This window comes from Octopus sinensis, linkage group LG6 (assembly GCF_006345805.1).
Source record: "Octopus sinensis linkage group LG6, ASM634580v1, whole genome shotgun sequence".
NCBI lineage: Eukaryota > Metazoa > Mollusca > Cephalopoda > Octopoda > Octopodidae > Octopus > Octopus sinensis.
Window position 1 is genome coordinate 37,647,115 of NC_043002.1, and position 7,610 is coordinate 37,654,724.

Here is a 7,610-nt window from a genome sequence, read left to right on the forward strand (position 1 = left end):
ATCGTATAATACGGTTACCACCAGCAAAACGATGACCACTTCTGATGGTATCTCTGCTACTTTCATTTTTATCACCCTCCGACCGCTGTATGTCGGAATTAGTCACATTTCTTCACTTTTGAGGGTTGTTGTTGCGCTTTCTTTGGCATATTCTTCAGTTGGGAGTTTTACTTCAACTTTGCTAAAGCATCTCACGCAGGCGACATAAATTTTTAATTCCTAGACTGGTCTTAAGCATAATTTGATCTGAGCCTGCGTCGCTCTCTGCAGTCACCTGATTTTTGGTTTAAATGCATTAATATATAAAATTTAGTTTTTCTAGTGTCTTCTTGTATTTCTCCTGATGTATTTAGAAATACTATTCTGCCTTTATGGGCACTTTGGCATCATTTAACGGGTTTATCGATACGTCAACTTTCTCCATTTGACGACAAGCTTGTGCAAAACCGTCCCCATTTTATTTAGAAATAGGATCGGCAGCTGTTTTTCTTGTATTAATGTTTCTGTTGGTGGTGGTGTTGGTGATAGTGATGCTGGTGGTGGATTTTCTGTTGCCACTAGTAGTGGAGGAGAGGTTGTTGTTGCTGCTGCTGCTAGCATTATCTCCGTTGTCTCACCGCTAATAATAATAATAATAATAATAATAATAATATAATAATAATAATAATAATAATAATAATAATGATAATAATAATAATAATAACAACAACAACTACAATAATAATAATAATAAAATGAAAGAAGAAAAATACAAAAAAGGAAAGTAAAAGCAACATCATCATAGTTATTTAACTCATTTTAATTAGAAGTTAATTAATCAATGAAGTCCAAAATAAACAAGACAATATGTCTGAACAACACAGGTTTTCATAACAATTCTGCAATTTGCATATACAATAGAAACAGATGAGAAGGTGATGCTGTCACGTGAATTTCTGATTCAAAATGGTCTTTTATTCGCCTTTTAAATAAGAGAGGTCGCATTGAAATGATTTCCGGTTAGACCTGTTTATAGATATGAAATAATAGGGTAGGATTGAAAGTTCTTTCTGAATGGTTATGTAATCAGAGGTAAAAATTGTGTAAAACAATATCGTATCGGGATAATAGCTTTCAGTTAGTCATTTATTCAATCGAAAACTTACATATTCATGCATACACTCATCATGAACAAAAAGTATATATATACACGCTTTTATATATTCGTACATGAATGTATGCTTACATATACACATGCATACACATTAGATATATGCTTATATATATACCTGTGTAAAATACATTCACGCTCGTCTCTCTCTCTCTCTCTTCCTCTGTATATATATATATATATATATATGTATGTGTGTATGTATATATTTGTATATGTATGTTTACATATAAATGTATATGCGTATATGTACATATATATAAATACACACGTATATATAAGTGCATGTATAAAAATATTTATCCATTCATGTATATATTTGTTTGCAAATGTGCGTGAAGACGCACAATATATAGCTGATATATACAAACCTTTATCCATACCAAACTCAACGAAAACTACCTTAGGAGGCAATATACATTGGAGTGCATGAAACCTGTTTCGAATTGGGAAATAATTTACCAGGGCGCAAGAAGAATTGAAAAAACTATTATATGTGAAAAAAAAAATCCCACGAAATACTAGAAAAATAAAACAAACATCTAGTTTACTACCAACCTTATAGTATGAGAAACGTATAATTTTAGTTGGTAATTTTTGGCCAACAGCTTCGTTGAGATGTCACTTCATATCCATATAAGGAGCAGGCGTAGCAGTGTGGCATACGGATTACCTGCCTCACTCAGCAGAACTGCAATTCCCGCAGAATGGAATTAAAAACAAGGCATATTTGCATGTTGTAGAATCAACTTGAGGGAGCTATTCATTAGAAGTCATAAATGGCGTAATTGGTAGTTTATCTGGTTTTTGATGTGTCGCTTACACAGTATTTAGAGTACAAGAGACTGGATGTACCTACAATTCAAGATATTACATGTTGTCGGCAGTTGTATGTGTTGTTCTTTCAACAGTTCAACGTTGAGTTTGCTGCCGCATACACAAAATGCTTTATTGTTTTTATGCATTTTTCTATAGAATGAACTAAGCTAACGAAGCTGAGTCGTAAGTGTAATGAAGGTCACAGATAAATACATTATTTCCATGCAGACCTTCCCTTAGTTAAACCAACGTCAGCAACGACACTTATTTCTTCATTGCCCACAAGGGGCTAAACATAGAGGGCACAAACAAGAACAGACAAACGGATAAAGTCGATTACATCGACCCCAGTGCGTAACTGGTACTTAATTTATCGACCCCGAAAGGATGAAAGGCAAAGTCGACCTCGGCGGAATTTGAACTCAGAACATAACGGCAGACGAAATACCTATTTCTTTACTACCCACAAGGGGCTAAACACAGAGGGGACAAACAAGAACAGACAAACGGATTAAGTGGATTACATCGATGCCAGTTCGTAACTGGTACTTAATTTATCGATCTCGAAAGGATGAAAGGCAAAGTCGACCTCAGCGGAATTTGAACTCAGAACGTAACGGCAGGCGAAGTACGGCTACGCATTTCGTCCGGCGTGCTAACGATTCTGCCAGCTAGCCGACTTCGGCACTTGTGCTGATATACACTCTACTAGTGAGCTATGATCGAATATATAACTTGCCTAATAGTTGTGTATTTTTCATATAATCACATATTGGGTCATCCCATAAATAATGCGGGTTTTTATACTTATAATCATTCAAAATTAAGATAAACAAATTCTTTTTTTTTTATCTAAAGTATGCTCTCCTTCATTTTCTACAATGCTTTTCCATCTATCTGGTAGAATTGCAAAGCCTCTCTTCGAAAATTCACTTGCACGTGACGAAAAATACTCCTCCAGTATTGTTCTGACCTCGTCTACAGAATTCATATCCTTTTCGTCCAAATGGTGTTGAAGACTGGAATAAATGATAATCTGATGGGGCAATGTCCGGTTAATACGGTGGCTGGGGCATCGTTTCGCATTCAAACTGCTCCAGGTTTTGGAATGTAATCCTCGCTGTATGTGGCCGAGTATTATCCTGATGGAAGAACATCTTTCGTCTTGAAACCAAAGATGGTCGTTTTTCTTCTAGAGCTGACTTGACTGACTGGTTGAATGATCAGATCCAAGCTTCTCAACTGTCGGGATGGGATTTTGTTCTATTAGGGTTTGCAGGACGTCATTGTTGAGCTCTACAGATCTTCCAAGACGAGGCTCGTGTTCTAGGCTGTAGTTTCCGGCTCGGAATTTCTGGAACCACCGTTGAGATTGGCTTACGCTTATTGTCCGATCTCCATATACTGCATTAATATTCCTTGTACTTTCCGTTGCGTGTTGCCTTTATGGAACTCATAAAGTAAAATATGCTGAATATGGTGTCTTCTGCGTTTAACAAACCGCTGTCTGCTTCCTTTCATAGCAACCAAAGTCTGTTGATATTACTTTCAGGACGGTGCGCGTTTTATCTTGTGAACGGCTCCATACTTAATTCTCGAAGCTCAGTTTTTTACCTATTTAGAGAAATAATTAGAGTATCTCAAGAGTGGTCGTTCATTATTATTATTATTATTATTATTATTATTATTATTATTATTATTATTATTATTATTATTATTATTATTATTATTATTATTATTTTTGTTGTTCCTGTTGTTGTTGTTGATGTTGTTGTTATTGTTGTTGTTGGTGTTGTTATTATTATTATTGAGTGAGAGAGCAGTGCATGCCATCAATGTGACACTGGGGTAAAATATACGAAGCCCAGTATACCCATCATGATTACCCGCAACCATATGCACCACAACCATATGTGCGAGACGTGCTGATCTTATATCAAGCTAAACAGCGCATCCTGCTCAAGAGGTCTCTGAATAAGGTTCGTTTAAGGACGATGAACGAAACACCCATGTTTCCTGAGGTGAATTATTCAAACCTCAAAGAATTCCCCTGAACACATTGCTATGATGTTCTTCCACTACTTCTGCTCGTGATCAGAGATGCACATATTGTCAGCCACCAAGGGACATGATCAATTGTTTAAGGTCAAACAAGTGACAAGCAAATTTGTGGTATTGAGCAGAATATTTGCTGTAGCCCATATTTTATACTAAAACAGAACATGTACATGATAACAATTAGAACCAGTTAAAATTAGAAGCCATGAGAACCCGTGCCTGGTACTGAATCAGGGCATTATTTTTATTATATGTTTGACTTTTGTTTTGTATTTGTACAACTTAATTCCAAGTCTCACCCAGAGATTTCAAGAGACAACTAGTTAGAAGTTCAAGCTAGAGTTATGACTAGGATGCCATATATTTGCTTTTGCACAAAGTATTGTTCTAGAGAAAATTATGTCTGTTTTAAAATATGAAATTACATAGTCAGTATTTTACGTAGGATATGGGTAGTTCCTATGAGCACTATTTTTTAAATTTCTACCATTTTGGGTTTCATGGTATCTGAGCTTGGTAGGAATCAGCCCCTTTTGCTACCATTCCTAATGCACCTATGACAACAGTTATTGCTTTAGTCTTGAGGTTCCATATTTTGCCAATTTCTCTTTCAAGATCTTTATACTTGCTCAGCTTTTGGTATTTCTCGACAGACACATTTATTTCGATTAGAACAGTAATACAATCATCATCATCATCATCTTCGTCGTCGTCATCGTCGTCGTCGTCACCACCACCACCACCACCACCACCTCCACCACCACCACCTCCACCACCACCACCCTCTTCTTCTTCCTCTTCTTCTTCTTCTTCTTCTTCTTCTTCTTCTTCTTATTATATTATTATTATTATTATTACTGAATCGTTATGGCAACGACAAAATGTGTTCTGGATTCTTACGTATTGACATCAAATACCGCAGGAAATATCTTGCTTTTCAACCCACCGTCGGCGTGGATAAAATAAAGTACTAATCTCCCTCTTCTTCTTCTTCTTCTTCTTCTTCTTCTCCTCTTCTTCTTCTTCTTCTTCTTCTTCTTCTCCTCTTCTTCTTCTTCTTCTTCTTCTTCTTCTCTCATCATCATCATCATCATCATCATCATTATTATTATTATTATTATTATTATTATTATTATTATTATTATTATTATTATTATTAGTAGTAGTAGTAGTCTAGTTGCTTCGTGAAAATTTGAATAATTTCCAAACAAAATACATGTCTTCTTGAATATTGTCTTCAGGGAACCCTTTCGGAAACCTTTGGATGTCTCTCCCACACTGTGGGAGAAATAACGGTTGTAATTTTTGACATTTCAAAAATATACTCTTTTGCGCTTCCATTCAACATAAGGTAGCTCCATACCAAAACATCATCGCTCATCAAAGAAGTAAAGTAAGTGCAATAGCACATACACACACACACAGAGAAAACAAAGTCAATTAAACAGCAGGACATTAACATCCTGACAGAATGCACTGACAGTAATTCGAAAAGTCCTAAAGCTAACAACTCGATGCACCCTGCACACGCTAACAAACTTTACGAAAACAGTGAAAATATCAGTTTATCGTTCACTAACCCTGTCAGATATAAACGATTATTTACCAGAAAATAAAACCTTTACTATTGCACTTCATCCATGACAAGAAGGAAGGAGAGCCAACAATCTTTGCATAACCAAGTTCTGAACAGATTCCCCTTTTCCTCTTAAAAAAAAATTAGAAGCAACTCTTGCCGTTATGGATCAATCGCCCTCTCTCTCTCTTACCCTCTCATAGCAGTCAAAATGGGGTTTACAGGGTCATACGATTGGTCTTGAAACTGAGGATTGTGTGAAGACGTAAATTAAGTAGATCGATCAAATGCCTTCACCTTCAGAAATACTGCAATAGGTGGGACCTTAATTTAGAAATAAGTCCAAATGACTCCCTAAAGTAACTAAATCATACCGGATCAGCGCACCTCTGGGAGTGTAGGGGAAATGCTATGCGACAGGTAGTGCAGATCCATATACCAAGCTGTTACACATGTGGCAGGTCTTAAAACCTAACTGCGACACATATGGCAGATCCTAAAATCTGACTGTAACACATGTGGCAGTATAGGCCATTTGATGTTTATTTTTTCCTCGGAAGAACTCGAGAAGCAGCGAAAAAGGAAACATTAGATTCAACAGCAACAACAGCAGGGGCAGGGGTTGCTATCTTATCTCTGAGGAGAGCTTGAAAACTTTTCTCATCAACCGTCATAAAGATAAAGAAACTGCCGATCATAAAGTTGGGGCCTAACCGATTATCTGACAAAGTGTAGTTTTGAACAATAATCAGAAGTGGCAAATGCATAGAACAGCGAAAAGAGAGGAAAATACACTCACAGAAAGAAGGCAAAATGTACCTAAAGGAAAGGCTAGAAGAACATTCAAAGTGGACCCATATCAGCCGCCATGATTTTTATAGTTCTTAGCAAACGAAGCTACGAAGGACAACTTAAACTCCTCGAACATTTAGGTTAATGAGACAGGGTAAATTTTTGTGGAGTATATGACAGATCGGCCACTCTCGAAAATCATCGTTGCATGCTACTTAGAACTATGCGCGAATCACAACAGTGATGTGAACATTGTTATCCGCTTCGAAAGGCGGCAAGCTGGCAGAATCATTCCCGCGCAGGGCAAAATGATTAGCGGTATTTCGCACGTGGCTCAAATTCTGCCGAGGTCGACTTTGCCTTTTACCCTTCGGAGTCGATAAATTAAGTACCAGTGAAACTCTAGGGTCGATTTAATCGACTTAACCCCTCCCCGAAATTCCAGGCCTTGTGCCTATAGTAGAAAGGATTATTATCCACTTTGACACACTGAAATTGCTCACAGGCACTTACTGGTCCACCGGTGATCAGTATCTGAACGAAAAGAGTTGGACTGTTGAATAGATAAATCATCGGTGAATTTACACTGTGGTATGTAGTGCCATATTGTGTCTTTAAACCCTTCCAGGATGATCTTTACCGTTGATTCTGTGGCGGTCATACTGAGGTCCACGAAATTTACTATAAATAACAAATTCATAGTCTTGCTCTAATATGAAGAAATGATTGTATGTTTTTTATACATTTCGTTGAAAAAATTGCTACTGTTAATCCTTATCTAGAACCATACTGTTTATTTTCAGCAATAAATATATGGAAATAGAATTCCCAAAGTCGTTTATCCGGAATTTTAGTGTGCTTTGACGAATACAAAGGCTTAATTTATTGAAACTCAGACAATATAGAGCATGCATTTTTTTATATTGCCCATTTAAATATCTTGTGGACTGGCAGAATTTCAAGTATGCTGTTATGTTCTGCAACGTGTCCAGAATTTGTGAAATTTGTTTTAAAACAATGATTTATGTGTTTTTATAGTATGCGTTTCAGGTTAATTGTATCATATAAATTGCGCATTTCATTGCTCTGGTATTGTTTGTTTAATAAAGAAACTTGTACTTTCTACTTCTCTTTTGTTGTCTTTATCATGTTTCACATCGTATATTTTGAAATTGATTTCTTTTTTGGTTTTCTACAAAATAATTACACATGTAT